Source organism: Oncorhynchus mykiss, chromosome 29, assembly GCF_057628025.1.
Source record: "Oncorhynchus mykiss isolate SJ-2025 chromosome 29, ASM5762802v1, whole genome shotgun sequence".
Classification (NCBI taxonomy): Eukaryota; Metazoa; Chordata; class Actinopteri; order Salmoniformes; family Salmonidae; genus Oncorhynchus; species Oncorhynchus mykiss.
The window spans coordinates 44,069,174-44,091,942 of NC_143050.1; the positions used below are offsets into that span (position 1 = coordinate 44,069,174).

The 22,769-nt window shown below is 44.3% G+C and overlaps 8 non-coding genes across 8 annotated transcripts; all 8 read left to right on the top strand.

Annotated features, from left to right (window-relative positions):
• The first annotated feature begins 1,894 nt into the window (after positions 1-1,894).
• Positions 1,895-1,966, top strand: trnad-guc (transfer RNA aspartic acid (anticodon GUC)). The gene has a single exon. It is a non-coding gene; the product is annotated as a tRNA-Asp (tRNA).
• Positions 1,967-2,671: 705 nt separating this feature from the next.
• On the top strand, positions 2,672-2,743 carry trnad-guc (transfer RNA aspartic acid (anticodon GUC)). Its single transcript has one exon. It is a non-coding gene; the product is annotated as a tRNA-Asp (tRNA).
• A 705-nt stretch (positions 2,744-3,448) lies between these two features.
• On the top strand, positions 3,449-3,520 carry trnad-guc (transfer RNA aspartic acid (anticodon GUC)). The gene has a single exon. It is a non-coding gene; the product is annotated as a tRNA-Asp (tRNA).
• A 14,707-nt stretch (positions 3,521-18,227) lies between these two features.
• Positions 18,228-18,299, top strand: trnad-guc (transfer RNA aspartic acid (anticodon GUC)). Its single transcript has one exon. It is a non-coding gene; the product is annotated as a tRNA-Asp (tRNA).
• A 705-nt stretch (positions 18,300-19,004) lies between these two features.
• trnad-guc (transfer RNA aspartic acid (anticodon GUC)) lies at positions 19,005-19,076 on the top strand. The gene has a single exon. It is a non-coding gene; the product is annotated as a tRNA-Asp (tRNA).
• Positions 19,077-20,558: 1,482 nt separating this feature from the next.
• On the top strand, positions 20,559-20,630 carry trnad-guc (transfer RNA aspartic acid (anticodon GUC)). The gene has a single exon. It is a non-coding gene; the product is annotated as a tRNA-Asp (tRNA).
• Positions 20,631-21,335: 705 nt separating this feature from the next.
• trnad-guc (transfer RNA aspartic acid (anticodon GUC)) lies at positions 21,336-21,407 on the top strand. The gene has a single exon. It is a non-coding gene; the product is annotated as a tRNA-Asp (tRNA).
• A 705-nt stretch (positions 21,408-22,112) lies between these two features.
• trnad-guc (transfer RNA aspartic acid (anticodon GUC)) lies at positions 22,113-22,184 on the top strand. The gene has a single exon. It is a non-coding gene; the product is annotated as a tRNA-Asp (tRNA).
• The last annotated feature ends 585 nt before the right edge of the window (positions 22,185-22,769 follow it).

A 22,769-nucleotide genomic window follows, 5' to 3' on the forward strand; every position in this document is an offset into this window, starting at 1 on the left:
ATTTACTTTGTGCAAGGCTTTAGTTGTTAAATGGGAAACGAGTAACCAACTAGTCATCGACAACTGTCTTGAGTTTGGCATTTGTGACAATGTCCTGGGACATCCCACAAACGCGTCACCTTCTAACTACGAGTGTGTGGCCTGTGAGTGGTATAGAGCGAAATCGATTACATGTACGTTTTCGTGAGAGTCCCAGCTTTCCATAGAGGGGTCACAGTAGTTTCTAGCTCTAACCATTCAGTCTATACAGATGTTTTTGTTAGAAGTGTTAAAGCCCAACACTGCAAACGTATAGTTAGTACCAATGCTCCACGTTTTTTCAAACGTCCACCACACCAGCTCCTCGTTAGTATAGTGGTGAGTATCCCCACCTGTCACGCGGGAGACCGGGGTTCAATTCCCCGATGGGGAGAAAGGACTGCTTTTTTTTTAGGGTGAACAATGTAGCTGAGCCCACTATGCGAAAAATATGCTTGGAGATAAAGCTTTATGATACGATTTCCAGCATTATCTCAGTATTCCAAGGCATTGGTTGTTCAGTGGTAGAATTCTCGCCTGCCACGCGGGAGGCCTGGGTTCGATTCCCGGCCAATGCAGGATGTTTTGAACATGTAATTTCGAGAAACCCCTGAGGAAGAAATCTGTGCTCGATTGCCAGGCCAACAGAAATCTCAACTCTCTTGAAAAATCTGACTTTGCTTTCATTTTCAGTTTGGACATTTACTCATTCTCAGAAGACTTTGATGAATCCATTGTAGATGTCCAGTGTGTGAGGTGATTTACTTTGTGCAAGGCTTTAGTTGTTAAATGGGAAACGAGTAACCAACTAGTCATCGACAACTGTCTTGAGTTTGGCATTTGTGACAATGTCCTGGGACATCCCACAAACACGTCACCTTCTAACTACGAGTGTGTGGCCTGTGAGTGGTATAGAGCGAAATCGATTACATGTACGTTTTCGTGAGAGTCCCAGCTTTCCATAGAGGGGTCACAGTAGTTTCTAGCTCTAACCATTCAGTCTATACAGATGTTTTTGTTAGAAGTGTTAAAGCCCAACACTGCAAACGTATAGTTAGTACCAATGCTCCACGTTTTTTCAAACGTCCACCACACCAGCTCCTCGTTAGTATAGTGGTGAGTATCCCCACCTGTCACGCGTGAGACCGGGGTTCAATTCCCCGATGGGGAGAAAGGACTGCTTTTTTTTTAGGGTGAACAATGTAGCTGAGCCCACTATGCGAAAAATATGCTTGGAGATAAAGCTTTATGATACGATTTCCAGCATTATCTCAGTATTCCAAGGCATTGGTTGTTCAGTGGTAGAATTCTCGCCTGCCACGCGGGAGGCCTGGGTTCGATTCCCGGCCAATGCAGGATGTTTTGAACATGTAATTTCGAGAAACCCCTGAGGAAGAAATCTGTGCTCGATTGCCAGGCCAACAGAAATCTCAACTCTCTTGAAAAATCTGACTTTGCTTTCATTTTCAGTTTGGACATTTACTCATTCTCAGAAGACTTTGATGAATCCATTGTAGATGTCCAGTGTGTGAGGTGATTTACTTTGTGCAAGGCTTTAGTTGTTAAATGGGAAACGAGTAACCAACTAGTCATCGACAACTGTCTTGAGTTTGGCATTTGTGACAATGTCCTGGGACATCCCACAAACGCGTCACCTTCTAACTACGAGTGTGTGGCCTGTGAGTGGTATAGAGCGAAATCGATTACATGTACGTTTTCGTGAGAGTCCCAGCTTTCCATAGAGGGGTCACAGTAGTTTCTAGCTCTAACCATTCAGTCTATACAGATGTTTTTGTTAGAAGTGTTAAAGCCCAACACTGCAAACGTATAGTTAGTACCAATGCTCCACGTTTTTTCAAACGTCCACCACACCAGCTCCTCGTTAGTATAGTGGTGAGTATCCCCGCCTGTCACGCGGGAGACCGGGGTTCAATTCCCCGACGGGGAGAAAGGACTGCTTTTTTTTTAGGGTGAACAATGTAGCTGAGCCCACTATGCGAAAAATATGCTTGGAGATAAAGCTTTATGATACGATTTCCAGCATTATCTCAGTATTCCAAGGCATTGGTTGTTCAGTGGTAGAATTCTCGCCTGCCACGCGGGAGGCCTGGGTTCGATTCCCGGCCAATGCAGGATGTTTTGAACATGTAATTTCGAGAAACCCCTGAGGAAGAAATCTGTGCTCGATTGCCAGGCCAACAGAAATCTCAACTCTCTTGAAAAATCTGACTTTGCTTTCATTTTCAGTTTGGACATTTACTCATTCTCAGAAGACTTTGATGAATCCATTGTAGATGTCCAGTGTGTGAGGTGATTTACTTTGTGCAAGGCTTTAGTTGTTAAATGGGAAACGAGTAACCAACTAGTCATCGACAACTGTCTTGAGTTTGGCATTTGTGACAATGTCCTGGGACATCCCACAAACGCGTCACCTTCTAACTACGAGTGTGTGGCCTGTGAGTGGTATAGAGCGAAATCGATTACATGTACGTTTTCGTGAGAGTCCCAGCTTTCCATAGAGGGGTCACAGTAGTTTCTAGCTCTAACCATTCAGTCTATACAGATGTTTTTGTTAGAAGTGTTAAAGCCCAACACTGCAAACGTATAGTTAGTACCAATGCTCCACGTTTTTTCAAACGTCCACCACACCAGCTCCTCGTTAGTATAGTGGTGAGTATCCCCGCCTGTCACGCGGGAGACCGGGGTTCAATTCCCCGACGGGGAGAAAGGACTGCTTTTTTTTTAGGGTGAACAATGTAGCTGAGCCCACTATGCGAAAAATATGCTTGGAGATAAAGCTTTATGATACGATTTCCAGCATTATCTCAGTATTCCAAGGCATTGGTTGTTCAGTGGTAGAATTCTCGCCTGCCACGCGGGAGGCCTGGGTTCGATTCCCGGCCAATGCAGGATGTTTTGAACATGTAATTTCGAGAAACCCCTGAGGAAGAAATCTGTGCTCGATTGCCAGGCCAACAGAAATCTCAACTCTCTTGAAAAATCTGACTTTGCTTTCATTTTCAGTTTGGACATTTACTCATTCTCAGAAGACTTTGATGAATCCATTGTAGATGTCCAGTGTGTGAGGTGATTTACTTTGTGCAAGGCTTTAGTTGTTAAATGGGAAACGAGTAACCAACTAGTCATCGACAACTGTCTTGAGTTTGGCATTTGTGACAATGTCCTGGGACATCCCACAAACGCGTCACCTTCTAACTACGAGTGTGTGGCCTGTGAGTGGTATAGAGCGAAATCGATTACATGTACGTTTTCGTGAGAGTCCCAGCTTTCCATAGAGGGGTCACAGTAGTTTCTAGCTCTAACCATTCAGTCTATACAGATGTTTTTGTTAGAAGTGTTAAAGCCCAACACTGCAAACGTATAGTTAGTACCAATGCTCCACGTTTTTTCAAACGTCCACCACACCAGCTCCTCGTTAGTATAGTGGTGAGTATCCCCGCCTGTCACGCGGGAGACCGGGGTTCAATTCCCCGACGGGGAGAAAGGACTGCTTTTTTTTTAGGGTGAACAATGTAGCTGAGCCCACTATGCGAAAAATATGCTTGGAGATAAAGCTTTATGATACGATTTCCAGCATTATCTCAGTATTCCAAGGCATTGGTTGTTCAGTGGTAGAATTCTCGCCTGCCACGCGGGAGGCCTGGGTTCGATTCCCGGCCAATGCAGGATGTTTTGAACATGTAATTTCGAGAAACCCCTGAGGAAGAAATCTGTGCTCGATTGCCAGGCCAACAGAAATCTCAACTCTCTTGAAAAATCTGACTTTGCTTTCATTTTCAGTTTGGACATTTACTCATTCTCAGAAGACTTTGATGAATCCATTGTAGATGTCCAGTGTGTGAGGTGATTTACTTTGTGCAAGGCTTTAGTTGTTAAATGGGAAACGAGTAACCAACTAGTCATCGACAACTGTCTTGAGTTTGGCATTTGTGACAATGTCCTGGGACATCCCACAAACGCGTCACCTTCTAACTACGAGTGTGTGGCCTGTGAGTGGTATAGAGCGAAATCGATTACATGTACGTTTTCGTGAGAGTCCCAGCTTTCCATAGAGGGGTCACAGTAGTTTCTAGCTCTAACCATTCAGTCTATACAGATGTTTTTGTTAGAAGTGTTAAAGCCCAACACTGCAAACGTATAGTTAGTACCAATGCTCCACGTTTTTTCAAACGTCCACCACACCAGCTCCTCGTTAGTATAGTGGTGAGTATCCCCACCTGTCACGCGTGAGACCGGGGTTCAATTCCCCGATGGGGAGAAAGGACTGCTTTTTTTTTAGGGTGAACAATGTAGCTGAGCCCACTATGCGAAAAATATGCTTGGAGATAAAGCTTTATGATACGATTTCCAGCATTATCTCAGTATTCCAAGGCATTGGTTGTTCAGTGGTAGAATTCTCGCCTGCCACGCGGGAGGCCTGGGTTCGATTCCCGGCCAATGCAGGATGTTTTGAACATGTAATTTCGAGAAACCCCTGAGGAAGAAATCTGTGCTCGATTGCCAGGCCAACAGAAATCTCAACTCTCTTGAAAAATCTGACTTTGCTTTCATTTTCAGTTTGGACATTTACTCATTCTCAGAAGACTTTGATGAATCCATTGTAGATGTCCAGTGTGTGAGGTGATTTACTTTGTGCAAGGCTTTAGTTGTTAAATGGGAAACGAGTAACCAACTAGTCATCGACAACTGTCTTGAGTTTGGCATTTGTGACAATGTCCTGGGACATCCCACAAACGCGTCACCTTCTAACTACGAGTGTGTGGCCTGTGAGTGGTATAGAGCGAAATCGATTACATGTACGTTTTCGTGAGAGTCCCAGCTTTCCATAGAGGGGTCACAGTAGTTTCTAGCTCTAACCATTCAGTCTATACAGATGTTTTTGTTAGAAGTGTTAAAGCCCAACACTGCAAACGTATAGTTAGTACCAATGCTCCACGTTTTTTCAAACGTCCACCACACCAGCTCCTCGTTAGTATAGTGGTGAGTATCCCCACCTGTCACGCGGGAGACCGGGGTTCAATTCCCCGATGGGGAGAAAGGACTGCTTTTTTTTTAGGGTGAACAATGTAGCTGAGCCCACTATGCGAAAAATATGCTTGGAGATAAAGCTTTATGATACGATTTCCAGCATTATCTCAGTATTCCAAGGCATTGGTTGTTCAGTGGTAGAATTCTCGCCTGCCACGCGGGAGTCCTGGGTTCGATTCCCGGCCAATGCAGGATGTTTTGAACATGTAATTTCGAGAAACCCCTGAGGAAGAAATCTGTGCTCGATTGCCAGGCCAACAGAAATCTCAACTGACTCTTGAAAAATCTGACTTTGCTTTCATTTTCAGTTTGGACATTTACTCATTCTCAGAAGACTTTGATGAATCCATTGTAGATGTCCAGTGTGTGAGGTGATTTACTTTGTGCAAGGCTTTAGTTGTTAAATGGGAAACGAGTAACCAACTAGTCATCGACAACTGTCTTGAGTTTGGCATTTGTGACAATGTCCTGGGACATCCCACAAACGCGTCACCTTCTAACTACGAGTGTGTGGCCTATGAGTGGTATAGAGCGAAATCGATTACATGTACGTTTTCGTGAGAGTCCCAGATTTCCATAGAGGGGTCACAGTAGTTTCTAGCTCTAACCATTCAGTCTATACAGATGTTTTTGTTAGAAGTGTTAAAGCCCAACACTGCAAACGTATAGTTAGTACCAATGCTCCACGTTTTTTCAAACGTCCACCACACCAGCTCCTCGTTAGTATAGTGGTGAGTATCCCCACCTGTCACGCGGGAGACCGGGGTTCAATTCCCCGATGGGGAGAAAGGACTGCTTTTTTTTTAGGGTGAACAATGTAGCTGAGCCCACTATGCGAAAAATATGCTTGGAGATAAAGCTTTATGATACGATTTCCAGCATTATCTCAGTATTCCAAGGCATTGGTTGTTCAGTGGTAGAATTCTCGCCTGCCACGCGGGAGTCCTGGGTTCGATTCCCGGCCAATGCAGGATGTTTTGAACATGTAATTTCGAGAAACCCCTGAGGAAGAAATCTGTGCTCGATTGCCAGGCCAACAGAAATCTCAACTGACTCTTGAAAAATCTGACTTTGCTTTCATTTTCAGTTTGGACATTTACTCATTCTCAGAAGACTTTGATGAATCCATTGTAGATGTCCAGTGTGTGAGGTGATTTACTTTGTGCAAGGCTTTAGTTGTTAAATGGGAAACGAGTAACCAACTAGTCATCGACAACTGTCTTGAGTTTGGCATTTGTGACAATGTCCTGGGACATCCCACAAACGCGTCACCTTCTAACTACGAGTGTGTGGCCTGTGAGTGGTATAGAGCGAAATCGATTACATGTACGTTTTCGTGAGAGTCCCAGCTTTCCATAGAGGGGTCACAGTCGTTTCTAGCTCTAACCATTCAGTCTATACAGATGTTTTTGTTAGAAGTGTTAAAGCCCAACACTGCAAACGTATAGTTAGTACCAATGCTCCACGTTTTTTCAAACGTCCACCACACCAGCTCCTCGTTAGTATAGTGGTGAGTATCCCCACCTGTCACGCGGGAGACCGGGGTTCAATTCCCCGATGGGGAGAAAGGACTGCTTTTTTTTTAGGGTGAACAATGTAGCTGAGCCCACTATGCGAAAAATATGCTTGGAGATAAAGCTTTATGATACGATTTCCAGCATTATCTCAGTATTCCAAGGCATTGGTTGTTCAGTGGTAGAATTCTCGCCTGCCACGCGGGAGTCCTGGGTTCGATTCCCGGCCAATGCAGGATGTTTTGAACATGTAATTTCGAGAAACCCCTGAGGAAGAAATCTGTGCTCGATTGCCAGGCCAACAGAAATCTCAACTGACTCTTGAAAAATCTGACTTTGCTTTCATTTTCAGTTTGGACATTTACTCATTCTCAGAAGACTTTGATGAATCCATTGTAGATGTCCAGTGTGTGAGGTGATTTACTTTGTGCAAGGCTTTAGTTGTTAAATGGGAAACGAGTAACCAACTAGTCATCGACAACTGTCTTGAGTTTGGCATTTGTGACAATGTCCTGGGACATCCCACAAACGCGTCACCTTCTAACTACGAGTGTGTGGCCTATGAGTGGTATAGAGCGAAATCGATTACATGTACGTTTTCGTGAGAGTCCCAGATTTCCATAGAGGGGTCACAGTAGTTTCTAGCTCTAACCATTCAGTCTATACAGATGTTTTTGTTAGAAGTGTTAAAGCCCAACACTGCAAACGTATAGTTAGTACCAATGCTCCACGTTTTTTCAAACGTCCACCACACCAGCTCCTCGTTAGTATAGTGGTGAGTATCCCCACCTGTCACGCGGGAGACCGGGGTTCAATTCCCCGATGGGGAGAAAGGACTGCTTTTTTTTTAGGGTGAACAATGTAGCTGAGCCCACTATGCGAAAAATATGCTTGGAGATAAAGCTTTATGATACGATTTCCAGCATTATCTCAGTATTCCAAGGCATTGGTTGTTCAGTGGTAGAATTCTCGCCTGCCACGCGGGAGGCCTGGGTTCGATTCCCGGCCAATGCAGGATGTTTTGAACATGTAATTTCGAGAAACCCCTGAGGAAGAAATCTGTGCTCGATTGCCAGGCCAACAGAAATCTCAACTCTCTTGAAAAATCTGACTTTGCTTTCATTTTCAGTTTGGACATTTACTCATTCTCAGAAGACTTTGATGAATCCATTGTAGATGTCCAGTGTGTGAGGTGATTTACTTTGTGCAAGGCTTTAGTTGTTAAATGGGAAACGAGTAACCAACTAGTCATCGACAACTGTCTTGAGTTTGGCATTTGTGACAATGTCCTGGGACATCCCACAAACGCGTCACCTTCTAACTACGAGTGTGTGGCCTGTGAGTGGTATAGAGCGAAATCGATTACATGTACGTTTTCGTGAGAGTCCCAGCTTTCCATAGAGGGGTCACAGTAGTTTCTAGCTCTAACCATTCAGTCTATACAGATGTTTTTGTTAGAAGTGTTAAAGCCCAACACTGCAAACGTATAGTTAGTACCAATGCTCCACGTTTTTTCAAACGTCCACCACACCAGCTCCTCGTTAGTATAGTGGTGAGTATCCCCACCTGTCACGCGAGAGACCGGGGTTCAATTCCCCGATGGGGAGAAAGGACTGCTTTTTTTTTAGGGTGAACAATGTAGCTGAGCCCACTATGCGAAAAATATGCTTGGAGATAAAGCTTTATGATACGATTTCCAGCATTATCTCAGTATTCCAAGGCATTGGTTGTTCAGTGGTAGAATTCTCGCCTGCCACGCGGGAGTCCTGGGTTCGATTCCCGGCCAATGCAGGATGTTTTGAACATGTAATTTCGAGAAACCCCTGAGGAAGAAATCTGTGCTCGATTGCCAGGCCAACAGAAATCTCAACTGACTCTTGAAAAATCTGACTTTGCTTTCATTTTCAGTTTGGACATTTACTCATTCTCAGAAGACTTTGATGAATCCATTGTAGATGTCCAGTGTGTGAGGTGATTTACTTTGTGCAAGGCTTTAGTTGTTAAATGGGAAACGAGTAACCAACTAGTCATCGACAACTGTCTTGAGTTTGGCATTTGTGACAATGTCCTGGGACATCCCACAAACGCGTCACCTTCTAACTACGAGTGTGTGGCCTATGAGTGGTATAGAGCGAAATCGATTACATGTACGTTTTCGTGAGAGTCCCAGCTTTCCATAGAGGGGTCACAGTAGTTTCTAGCTCTAACCATTCAGTCTATACAGATGTTTTTGTTAGAAGTGTTAAAGCCCAACACTGCAAACGTATAGTTAGTACCAATGCTCCACGTTTTTTCAAACGTCCACCACACCAGCTCCTCGTTAGTATAGTGGTGAGTATCCCCACCTGTCACGCGGGAGACCGGGGTTCAATTCCCCGATGGGGAGAAAGGACTGCTTTTTTTTTAGGGTGAACAATGTAGCTGAGCCCACTATGCGAAAAATATGCTTGGAGATAAAGCTTTATGATACGATTTCCAGCATTATCTCAGTATTCCAAGGCATTGGTTGTTCAGTGGTAGAATTCTCGCCTGCCACGCGGGAGGCCTGGGTTCGATTCCCGGCCAATGCAGGATGTTTTGAACATGTAATTTCGAGAAACCCCTGAGGAAGAAATCTGTGCTCGATTGCCAGGCCAACAGAAATCTCAACTCTCTTGAAAAATCTGACTTTGCTTTCATTTTCAGTTTGGACATTTACTCATTCTCAGAAGACTTTGATGAATCCATTGTAGATGTCCAGTGTGTGAGGTGATTTACTTTGTGCAAGGCTTTAGTTGTTAAATGGGAAACTTGTAACCAACTAGTCATCGACAACTGTCTTGAGTTTGGCATTTGTGACAATGTCCTGGGACATCCCACAAACGCGTCACCTTCTAACTACGAGTGTGTGGCCTGTGAGTGGTATAGAGCGAAATCGATTACATGTACGTTTTCGTGAGAGTCCCAGCTTTCCATAGAGGGGTCACAGTAGTTTCTAGCTCTAACCATTCAGTCTATACAGATGTTTTTGTTAGAAGTGTTAAAGCCCAACACTGCAAACGTATAGTTAGTACCAATGCTCCACGTTTTTTCAAACGTCCACCACACCAGCTCCTCGTTAGTATAGTGGTGAGTATCCCCACCTGTCACGCGTGAGACCGGGGTTCAATTCCCCGATGGGGAGAAAGGACTGCTTTTTTTTTAGGGTGAACAATGTAGCTGAGCCCACTATGCGAAAAATATGCTTGGAGATAAAGCTTTATGATACGATTTCCAGCATTATCTCAGTATTCCAAGGCATTGGTTGTTCAGTGGTAGAATTCTCGCCTGCCACGCGGGAGGCCTGGGTTCGATTCCCGGCCAATGCAGGATGTTTTGAACATGTAATTTCGAGAAACCCCTGAGGAAGAAATCTGTGCTCGATTGCCAGGCCAACAGAAATCTCAACTCTCTTGAAAAATCTGACTTTGCTTTCATTTTCAGTTTGGACATTTACTCATTCTCAGAAGACTTTGATGAATCCATTGTAGATGTCCAGTGTGTGAGGTGATTTACTTTGTGCAAGGCTTTAGTTGTTAAATGGGAAACGAGTAACCAACTAGTCATCGACAACTGTCTTGAGTTTGGCATTTGTGACAATGTCCTGGGACATCCCACAAACGCGTCACCTTCTAACTACGAGTGTGTGGCCTGTGAGTGGTATAGAGCGAAATCGATTACATGTACGTTTTCGTGAGAGTCCCAGCTTTCCATAGAGGGGTCACAGTAGTTTCTAGCTCTAACCATTCAGTCTATACAGATGTTTTTGTTAGAAGTGTTAAAGCCCAACACTGCAAACGTATAGTTAGTACCAATGCTCCACGTTTTTTCAAACGTCCACCACACCAGCTCCTCGTTAGTATAGTGGTGAGTATCCCCACCTGTCACGCGAGAGACCGGGGTTCAATTCCCCGATGGGGAGAAAGGACTGCTTTTTTTTTAGGGTGAACAATGTAGCTGAGCCCACTATGCGAAAAATATGCTTGGAGATAAAGCTTTATGATACGATTTCCAGCATTATCTCAGTATTCCAAGGCATTGGTTGTTCAGTGGTAGAATTCTCGCCTGCCACGCGGGAGTCCTGGGTTCGATTCCCGGCCAATGCAGGATGTTTTGAACATGTAATTTCGAGAAACCCCTGAGGAAGAAATCTGTGCTCGATTGCCAGGCCAACAGAAATCTCAACTGACTCTTGAAAAATCTGACTTTGCTTTCATTTTCAGTTTGGACATTTACTCATTCTCAGAAGACTTTGATGAATCCATTGTAGATGTCCAGTGTGTGAGGTGATTTACTTTGTGCAAGGCTTTAGTTGTTAAATGGGAAACGAGTAACCAACTAGTCATCGACAACTGTCTTGAGTTTGGCATTTGTGACAATGTCCTGGGACATCCCACAAACGCGTCACCTTCTAACTACGAGTGTGTGGCCTATGAGTGGTATAGAGCGAAATCGATTACATGTACGTTTTCGTGAGAGTCCCAGCTTTCCATAGAGGGGTCACAGTAGTTTCTAGCTCTAACCATTCAGTCTATACAGATGTTTTTGTTAGAAGTGTTAAAGCCCAACACTGCAAACGTATAGTTAGTACCAATGCTCCACGTTTTTTCAAACGTCCACCACACCAGCTCCTCGTTAGTATAGTGGTGAGTATCCCCACCTGTCACGCGGGAGACCGGGGTTCAATTCCCCGATGGGGAGAAAGGACTGCTTTTTTTTTAGGGTGAACAATGTAGCTGAGCCCACTATGCGAAAAATATGCTTGGAGATAAAGCTTTATGATACGATTTCCAGCATTATCTCAGTATTCCAAGGCATTGGTTGTTCAGTGGTAGAATTCTCGCCTGCCACGCGGGAGGCCTGGGTTCGATTCCCGGCCAATGCAGGATGTTTTGAACATGTAATTTCGAGAAACCCCTGAGGAAGAAATCTGTGCTCGATTGCCAGGCCAACAGAAATCTCAACTCTCTTGAAAAATCTGACTTTGCTTTCATTTTCAGTTTGGACATTTACTCATTCTCAGAAGACTTTGATGAATCCATTGTAGATGTCCAGTGTGTGAGGTGATTTACTTTGTGCAAGGCTTTAGTTGTTAAATGGGAAACTTGTAACCAACTAGTCATCGACAACTGTCTTGAGTTTGGCATTTGTGACAATGTCCTGGGACATCCCACAAACGCGTCACCTTCTAACTACGAGTGTGTGGCCTGTGAGTGGTATAGAGCGAAATCGATTACATGTACGTTTTCGTGAGAGTCCCAGCTTTCCATAGAGGGGTCACAGTAGTTTCTAGCTCTAACCATTCAGTCTATACAGATGTTTTTGTTAGAAGTGTTAAAGCCCAACACTGCAAACGTATAGTTAGTACCAATGCTCCACGTTTTTTCAAACGTCCACCACACCAGCTCCTCGTTAGTATAGTGGTGAGTATCCCCACCTGTCACGCGTGAGACCGGGGTTCAATTCCCCGATGGGGAGAAAGGACTGCTTTTTTTTTAGGGTGAACAATGTAGCTGAGCCCACTATGCGAAAAATATGCTTGGAGATAAAGCTTTATGATACGATTTCCAGCATTATCTCAGTATTCCAAGGCATTGGTTGTTCAGTGGTAGAATTCTCGCCTGCCACGCGGGAGGCCTGGGTTCGATTCCCGGCCAATGCAGGATGTTTTGAACATGTAATTTCGAGAAACCCCTGAGGAAGAAATCTGTGCTCGATTGCCAGGCCAACAGAAATCTCAACTCTCTTGAAAAATCTGACTTTGCTTTCATTTTCAGTTTGGACATTTACTCATTCTCAGAAGACTTTGATGAATCCATTGTAGATGTCCAGTGTGTGAGGTGATTTACTTTGTGCAAGGCTTTAGTTGTTAAATGGGAAACGAGTAACCAACTAGTCATCGACAACTGTCTTGAGTTTGGCATTTGTGACAATGTCCTGGGACATCCCACAAACGCGTCACCTTCTAACTACGAGTGTGTGGCCTGTGAGTGGTATAGAGCGAAATCGATTACATGTACGTTTTCGTGAGAGTCCCAGCTTTCCATAGAGGGGTCACAGTAGTTTCTAGCTCTAACCATTCAGTCTATACAGATGTTTTTGTTAGAAGTGTTAAAGCCCAACACTGCAAACGTATAGTTAGTACCAATGCTCCACGTTTTTTCAAACGTCCACCACACCAGCTCCTCGTTAGTATAGTGGTGAGTATCCCCACCTGTCACGCGTGAGACCGGGGTTCAATTCCCCGATGGGGAGAAAGGACTGCTTTTTTTTTAGGGTGAACAATGTAGCTGAGCCCACTATGCGAAAAATATGCTTGGAGATAAAGCTTTATGATACGATTTCCAGCATTATCTCAGTATTCCAAGGCATTGGTTGTTCAGTGGTAGAATTCTCGCCTGCCACGCGGGAGGCCTGGGTTCGATTCCCGGCCAATGCAGGATGTTTTGAACATGTAATTTCGAGAAACCCCTGAGGAAGAAATCTGTGCTCGATTGCCAGGCCAACAGAAATCTCAACTCTCTTGAAAAATCTGACTTTGCTTTCATTTTCAGTTTGGACATTTACTCATTCTCAGAAGACTTTGATGAATCCATTGTAGATGTCCAGTGTGTGAGGTGATTTACTTTGTGCAAGGCTTTAGTTGTTAAATGGGAAACGAGTAACCAACTAGTCATCGACAACTGTCTTGAGTTTGGCATTTGTGACAATGTCCTGGGACATCCCACAAACGCGTCACCTTCTAACTACGAGTGTGTGGCCTGTGAGTGGTATAGAGCGAAATCGATTACATGTACGTTTTCGTGAGAGTCCCAGCTTTCCATAGAGGGGTCACAGTAGTTTCTAGCTCTAACCATTCAGTCTATACAGATGTTTTTGTTAGAAGTGTTAAAGCCCAACACTGCAAACGTATAGTTAGTACCAATGCTCCACGTTTTTTCAAACGTCCACCACACCAGCTCCTCGTTAGTATAGTGGTGAGTATCCCCACCTGTCACGCGAGAGACCGGGGTTCAATTCCCCGATGGGGAGAAAGGACTGCTTTTTTTTTAGGGTGAACAATGTAGCTGAGCCCACTATGCGAAAAATATGCTTGGAGATAAAGCTTTATGATACGATTTCCAGCATTATCTCAGTATTCCAAGGCATTGGTTGTTCAGTGGTAGAATTCTCGCCTGCCACGCGGGAGTCCTGGGTTCGATTCCCGGCCAATGCAGGATGTTTTGAACATGTAATTTCGAGAAACCCCTGAGGAAGAAATCTGTGCTCGATTGCCAGGCCAACAGAAATCTCAACTGACTCTTGAAAAATCTGACTTTGCTTTCATTTTCAGTTTGGACATTTACTCATTCTCAGAAGACTTTGATGAATCCATTGTAGATGTCCAGTGTGTGAGGTGATTTACTTTGTGCAAGGCTTTAGTTGTTAAATGGGAAACGAGTAACCAACTAGTCATCGACAACTGTCTTGAGTTTGGCATTTGTGACAATGTCCTGGGACATCCCACAAACGCGTCACCTTCTAACTACGAGTGTGTGGCCTATGAGTGGTATAGAGCGAAATCGATTACATGTACGTTTTCGTGAGAGTCCCAGCTTTCCATAGAGGGGTCACAGTAGTTTCTAGCTCTAACCATTCAGTCTATACAGATGTTTTTGTTAGAAGTGTTAAAGCCCAACACTGCAAACGTATAGTTAGTACCAATGCTCCACGTTTTTTCAAACGTCCACCACACCAGCTCCTCGTTAGTATAGTGGTGAGTATCCCCACCTGTCACGCGGGAGACCGGGGTTCAATTCCCCGATGGGGAGAAAGGACTGCTTTTTTTTTAGGGTGAACAATGTAGCTGAGCCCACTATGCGAAAAATATGCTTGGAGATAAAGCTTTATGATACGATTTCCAGCATTATCTCAGTATTCCAAGGCATTGGTTGTTCAGTGGTAGAATTCTCGCCTGCCACGCGGGAGGCCTGGGTTCGATTCCCGGCCAATGCAGGATGTTTTGAACATGTAATTTCGAGAAACCCCTGAGGAAGAAATCTGTGCTCGATTGCCAGGCCAACAGAAATCTCAACTGACTCTTGAAAAATCTGACTTTGCTTTCATTTTCAGTTTGGACATTTACTCATTCTCAGAAGACTTTGATGAATCCATTGTAGATGTCCAGTGTGTGAGGTGATTTACTTTGTGCAAGGCTTTAGTTGTTAAATGGGAAACGAGTAACCAACTAGTCATCGACAACTGTCTTGAGTTTGGCATTTGTGACAATGTCCTGGGACATCCCACAAACGCGTCACCTTCTAACTACGAGTGTGTGGCCTGTGAGTGGTATAGAGCGAAATCGATTACATGTACGTTTTCGTGAGAGTCCCAGCTTTCCATAGAGGGGTCACAGTAGTTTCTAGCTCTAACCATTCAGTCTATACAGATGTTTTTGTTAGAAGTGTTAAAGCCCAACACTGCAAACGTATAGTTAGTACCAATGCTCCACGTTTTTTCAAACGTCCACCACACCAGCTCCTCGTTAGTATAGTGGTGAGTATCCCCACCTGTCACGCGAGAGACCGGGGTTCAATTCCCCGATGGGGAGAAAGGACTGCTTTTTTTTTAGGGTGAACAATGTAGCTGAGCCCACTATGCGAAAAATATGCTTGGAGATAAAGCTTTATGATACGATTTCCAGCATTATCTCAGTATTCCAAGGCATTGGTTGTTCAGTGGTAGAATTCTCGCCTGCCACGCGGGAGTCCTGGGTTCGATTCCCGGCCAATGCAGGATGTTTTGAACATGTAATTTCGAGAAACCCCTGAGGAAGAAATCTGTGCTCGATTGCCAGGCCAACAGAAATCTCAACTGACTCTTGAAAAATCTGACTTTGCTTTCATTTTCAGTTTGGACATTTACTCATTCTCAGAAGACTTTGATGAATCCATTGTAGATGTCCAGTGTGTGAGGTGATTTACTTTGTGCAAGGCTTTAGTTGTTAAATGGGAAACGAGTAACCAACTAGTCATCGACAACTGTCTTGAGTTTGGCATTTGTGACAATGTCCTGGGACATCCCACAAACGCGTCACCTTCTAACTACGAGTGTGTGGCCTATGAGTGGTATAGAGCGAAATCGATTACATGTACGTTTTCGTGAGAGTCCCAGCTTTCCATAGAGGGGTCACAGTAGTTTCTAGCTCTAACCATTCAGTCTATACAGATGTTTTTGTTAGAAGTGTTAAAGCCCAACACTGCAAACGTATAGTTAGTACCAATGCTCCACGTTTTTTCAAACGTCCACCACACCAGCTCCTCGTTAGTATAGTGGTGAGTATCCCCACCTGTCACGCGGGAGACCGGGGTTCAATTCCCCGATGGGGAGAAAGGACTGCTTTTTTTTTAGGGTGAACAATGTAGCTGAGCCCACTATGCGAAAAATATGCTTGGAGATAAAGCTTTATGATACGATTTCCAGCATTATCTCAGTATTCCAAGGCATTGGTTGTTCAGTGGTAGAATTCTCGCCTGCCACGCGGGAGGCCTGGGTTCGATTCCCGGCCAATGCAGGATGTTTTGAACATGTAATTTCGAGAAACCCCTGAGGAAGAAATCTGTGCTCGATTGCCAGGCCAACAGAAATCTCAACTCTCTTGAAAAATCTGACTTTGCTTTCATTTTCAGTTTGGACATTTACTCATTCTCAGAAGACTTTGATGAATCCATTGTAGATGTCCAGTGTGTGAGGTGATTTACTTTGTGCAAGGCTTTAGTTGTTAAATGGGAAACTTGTAACCAACTAGTCATCGACAACTGTCTTGAGTTTGGCATTTGTGACAATGTCCTGGGACATCCCACAAACGCGTCACCTTCTAACTACGAGTGTGTGGCCTGTGAGTGGTATAGAGCGAAATCGATTACATGTACGTTTTCGTGAGAGTCCCAGCTTTCCATAGAGGGGTCACAGTAGTTTCTAGCTCTAACCATTCAGTCTATACAGATGTTTTTGTTAGAAGTGTTAAAGCCCAACACTGCAAACGTATAGTTAGTACCAATGCTCCACGTTTTTTCAAACGTCCACCACACCAGCTCCTCGTTAGTATAGTGGTGAGTATCCCCACCTGTCACGCGTGAGACCGGGGTTCAATTCCCCGATGGGGAGAAAGGACTGCTTTTTTTTTAGGGTGAACAATGTAGCTGAGCCCACTATGCGAAAAATATGCTTGGAGATAAAGCTTTATGATACGATTTCCAGCATTATCTCAGTATTCCAAGGCATTGGTTGTTCAGTGGTAGAATTCTCGCCTGCCACGCGGGAGGCCTGGGTTCGATTCCCGGCCAATGCAGGATGTTTTGAACATGTAATTTCGAGAAACCCCTGAGGAAGAAATCTGTGCTCGATTGCCAGGCCAACAGAAATCTCAACTCTCTTGAAAAATCTGACTTTGCTTTCATTTTCAGTTTGGACATTTACTCATTCTCAGAAGACTTTGATGAATCCATTGTAGATGTCCAGTGTGTGAGGTGATTTACTTTGTGCAAGGCTTTAGTTGTTAAATGGGAAACGAGTAACCAACTAGTCATCGACAACTGTCTTGAGTTTGGCATTTGTGACAATGTCCTGGGACATCCCACAAACGCGTCACCTTCTAACTACGAGTGTGTGGCCTGTGAGTGGTATAGAGCGAAATCGATTACATGTACGTTTTCGTGAGAGTCCCAGCTTTCCATAGAGGGGTCACAGTAGTTTCTAGCTCTAACCATTCAGTCTATACAGATGTTTTTGTTAGAAGTGTTAAAGCCCAACACTGCAAACGTATAGTTAGTACCAATGCTCCACGTTTTTTCAAACGTCCACCACACCAGCTCCTCGTTAGTATAGTGGTGAGTATCCCCACCTGTCACGCGTGAGACCGGGGTTCAATTCCCCGATGGGGAGAAAGGACTGCTTTTTTTTTAGGGTGAACAATGTAGCTGAGCCCACTATGCGAAAAATATGCTTGGAGATAAAGCTTTATGATACGATTTCCAGCATTATCTCAGTATTCCAAGGCATTGGTTGTTCAGTGGTAGAATTCTCGCCTGCCACGCGGGAGGCCTGGGTTCGATTCCCGGCCAATGCAGGATGTTTTGAACATGTAATTTCGAGAAACCCCTGAGGAAGAAATCTGTGCTCGATTGCCAGGCCAACAGAAATCTCAACTCTCTTGAAAAATCTGACTTTGCTTTCATTTTCAGTTTGGACATTTACTCATTCTCAGAAGACTTTGATGAATCCATTGTAGATGTCCAGTGTGTGAGGTGATTTACTTTGTGCAAGGCTTTAGTTGTTAAATGGGAAACGAGTAACCAACTAGTCATCGACAACTGTCTTGAGTTTGGCATTTGTGACAATGTCCTGGGACATCCCACAAACGCGTCACCTTCTAACTACGAGTGTGTGGCCTGTGAGTGGTATAGAGCGAAATCGATTACATGTACGTTTTCGTGAGAGTCCCAGCTTTCCATAGAGGGGTCACAGTAGTTTCTAGCTCTAACCATTCAGTCTATACAGATGTTTTTGTTAGAAGTGTTAAAGCCCAACACTGCAAACGTATAGTTAGTACCAATGCTCCACGTTTTTTCAAACGTCCACCACACCAGCTCCTCGTTAGTATAGTGGTGAGTATCCCCGCCTGTCACGCGGGAGACCGGGGTTCAATTCCCCGACGGGGAGAAAGGACTGCTTTTTTTTTAGGGTGAACAATGTAGCTGAGCCCACTATGCGAAAAATATGCTTGGAGATAAAGCTTTATGATACGATTTCCAGCATTATCTCAGTATTCCAAGGCATTGGTTGTTCAGTGGTAGAATTCTCGCCTGCCACGCGGGAGGCCTGGGTTCGATTCCCGGCCAATGCAGGATGTTTTGAACATGTAATTTCGAGAAACCCCTGAGGAAGAAATCTGTGCTCGATTGCCAGGCCAACAGAAATCTCAACTCTCTTGAAAAATCTGACTTTGCTTTCATTTTCAGTTTGGACATTTACTCATTCTCAGAAGACTTTGATGAATCCATTGTAGATGTCCAGTGTGTGAGGTGATTTACTTTGTGCAAGGCTTTAGTTGTTAAATGGGAAACGAGTAACCAACTAGTCATCGACAACTGTCTTGAGTTTGGCATTTGTGACAATGTCCTGGGACATCCCACAAACGCGTCACCTTCTAACTACGAGTGTGTGGCCTGTGAGTGGTATAGAGCGAAATCGATTACATGTACGTTTTCGTGAGAGTCCCAGCTTTCCATAGAGGGGTCACAGTAGTTTCTAGCTCTAACCATTCAGTCTATACAGATGTTTTTGTTAGAAGTGTTAAAGCCCAACACTGCAAACGTATAGTTAGTACCAATGCTCCACGTTTTTTCAAACGTCCACCACACCAGCTCCTCGTTAGTATAGTGGTGAGTATCCCCGCCTGTCACGCGGGAGACCGGGGTTCAATTCCCCGACGGGGAGAAAGGACTGCTTTTTTTTTAGGGTGAACAATGTAGCTGAGCCCACTATGCGAAAAATATGCTTGGAGATAAAGCTTTATGATACGATTTCCAGCATTATCTCAGTATTCCAAGGCATTGGTTGTTCAGTGGTAGAATTCTCGCCTGCCACGCGGGAGGCCTGGGTTCGATTCCCGGCCAATGCAGGATGTTTTGAACATGTAATTTCGAGAAACCCCTGAGGAAGAAATCTGTGCTCGATTGCCAGGCCAACAGAAATCTCAACTCTCTTGAAAAATCTGACTTTGCTTTCATTTTCAGTTTGGACATTTACTCATTCTCAGAAGACTTTGATGAATCCATTGTAGATGTCCAGTGTGTGAGGTGATTTACTTTGTGCAAGGCTTTAGTTGTTAAATGGGAAACGAGTAACCAACTAGTCATCGACAACTGTCTTGAGTTTGGCATTTGTGACAATGTCCTGGGACATCCCACAAACGCGTCACCTTCTAACTACGAGTGTGTGGCCTGTGAGTGGTATAGAGCGAAATCGATTACATGTACGTTTTCGTGAGAGTCCCAGCTTTCCATAGAGGGGTCACAGTAGTTTCTAGCTCTAACCATTCAGTCTATACAGATGTTTTTGTTAGAAGTGTTAAAGCCCAACACTGCAAACGTATAGTTAGTACCAATGCTCCACGTTTTTTCAAACGTCCACCACACCAGCTCCTCGTTAGTATAGTGGTGAGTATCCCCACCTGTCACGCGTGAGACCGGGGTTCAATTCCCCGATGGGGAGAAAGGACTGCTTTTTTTTTAGGGTGAACAATGTAGCTGAGCCCACTATGCGAAAAATATGCTTGGAGATAAAGCTTTATGATACGATTTCCAGCATTATCTCAGTATTCCAAGGCATTGGTTGTTCAGTGGTAGAATTCTCGCCTGCCACGCGGGAGGCCTGGGTTCGATTCCCGGCCAATGCAGGATGTTTTGAACATGTAATTTCGAGAAACCCCTGAGGAAGAAATCTGTGCTCGATTGCCAGGCCAACAGAAATCTCAACTCTCTTGAAAAATCTGACTTTGCTTTCATTTTCAGTTTGGACATTTACTCATTCTCAGAAGACTTTGATGAATCCATTGTAGATGTCCAGTGTGTGAGGTGATTTACTTTGTGCAAGGCTTTAGTTGTTAAATGGGAAACGAGTAACCAACTAGTCATCGACAACTGTCTTGAGTTTGGCATTTGTGACAATGTCCTGGGACATCCCACAAACGCGTCACCTTCTAACTACGAGTGTGTGGCCTGTGAGTGGTATAGAGCGAAATCGATTACATGTACGTTTTCGTGAGAGTCCCAGCTTTCCATAGAGGGGTCACAGTAGTTTCTAGCTCTAACCATTCAGTCTATACAGATGTTTTTGTTAGAAGTGTTAAAGCCCAACACTGCAAACGTATAGTTAGTACCAATGCTCCACGTTTTTTCAAACGTCCACCACACCAGCTCCTCGTTAGTATAGTGGTGAGTATCCCCGCCTGTCACGCGGGAGACCGGGGTTCAATTCCCCGACGGGGAGAAAGGACTGCTTTTTTTTTAGGGTGAACAATGTAGCTGAGCCCACTATGCGAAAAATATGCTTGGAGATAAAGCTTTATGATACGATTTCCAGCATTATCTCAGTATTCCAAGGCATTGGTTGTTCAGTGGTAGAATTCTCGCCTGCCACGCGGGAGGCCTGGGTTCGATTCCCGGCCAATGCAGGATGTTTTGAACATGTAATTTCGAGAAACCCCTGAGGAAGAAATCTGTGCTCGATTGCCAGGCCAACAGAAATCTCAACTCTCTTGAAAAATCTGACTTTGCTTTCATTTTCAGTTTGGACATTTACTCATTCTCAGAAGACTTTGATGAATCCATTGTAGATGTCCAGTGTGTGAGGTGATTTACTTTGTGCAAGGCTTTAGTTGTTAAATGGGAAACGAGTAACCAACTAGTCATCGACAACTGTCTTGAGTTTGGCATTTGTGACAATGTCCTGGGACATCCCACAAACGCGTCACCTTCTAACTACGAGTGTGTGGCCTGTGAGTGGTATAGAGCGAAATCGATTACATGTACGTTTTCGTGAGAGTCCCAGCTTTCCATAGAGGGGTCACAGTAGTTTCTAGCTCTAACCATTCAGTCTATACAGATGTTTTTGTTAGAAGTGTTAAAGCCCAACACTGCAAACGTATAGTTAGTACCAATGCTCCACGTTTTTTCAAACGTCCACCACACCAGCTCCTCGTTAGTATAGTGGTGAGTATCCCCGCCTGTCACGCGGGAGACCGGGGTTCAATTCCCCGACGGGGAGAAAGGACTGCTTTTTTTTTAGGGTGAACAATGTAGCTGAGCCCACTATGCGAAAAATATGCTTGGAGATAAAGCTTTATGATACGATTTCCAGCATTATCTCAGTATTCCAAGGCATTGGTTGTTCAGTGGTAGAATTCTCGCCTGCCACGCGGGAGGCCTGGGTTCGATTCCCGGCCAATGCAGGATGTTTTGAACATGTAATTTCGAGAAACCCCTGAGGAAGAAATCTGTGCTCGATTGCCAGGCCAACAGAAATCTCAACTCTCTTGAAAAATCTGACTTTGCTTTCATTTTCAGTTTGGACATTTACTCATTCTCAGAAGACTTTGATGAATCCATTGTAGATGTCCAGTGTGTGAGGTGATTTACTTTGTGCAAGGCTTTAGTTGTTAAATGGGAAACGAGTAACCAACTAGTCATCGACAACTGTCTTGAGTTTGGCATTTGTGACAATGTCCTGGGACATCCCACAAACGCGTCACCTTCTAACTACGAGTGTGTGGCCTGTGAGTGGTATAGAGCGAAATCGATTACATGTACGTTTTCGTGAGAGTCCCAGCTTTCCATAGAGGGGTCACAGTAGTTTCTAGCTCTAACCATTCAGTCTATACAGATGTTTTTGTTAGAAGTGTTAAAGCCCAACACTGCAAACGTATAGTTAGTACCAATGCTCCACGTTTTTTCAAACGTCCACCACACCAGCTCCTCGTTAGTATAGTGGTGAGTATCCCCGCCTGTCACGCGGGAGACCGGGGTTCAATTCCCCGACGGGGAGAAAGGACTGCTTTTTTTTTAGGGTGAACAATGTAGCTGAGCCCACTATGCGAAAAATATGCTTGGAGATAAAGCTTTATGATACGATTTCCAGCATTATCTCAGTATTCCAAGGCATTGGTTGTTCAGTGGTAGAATTCTCGCCTGCCACGCGGGAGGCCTGGGTTCGATTCCCGGCCAATGCAGGATGTTTTGAACATGTAATTTCGAGAAACCCCTGAGGAAGAAATCTGTGCTCGATTGCCAGGCCAACAGAAATCTCAACTCTCTTGAAAAATCTGACTTTGCTTTCATTTTCAGTTTGGACATTTACTCATTCTCAGAAGACTTTGATGAATCCATTGTAGATGTCCAGTGTGTGAGGTGATTTACTTTGTGCAAGGCTTTAGTTGTTAAATGGGAAACGAGTAACCAACTAGTCATCGACAACTGTCTTGAGTTTGGCATTTGTGACAATGTCCTGGGACATCCCACAAACGCGTCACCTTCTAACTACGAGTGTGTGGCCTGTGAGTGGTATAGAGCGAAATCGATTACATGTACGTTTTCGTGAGAGTCCCAGCTTTCCATAGAGGGGTCACAGTAG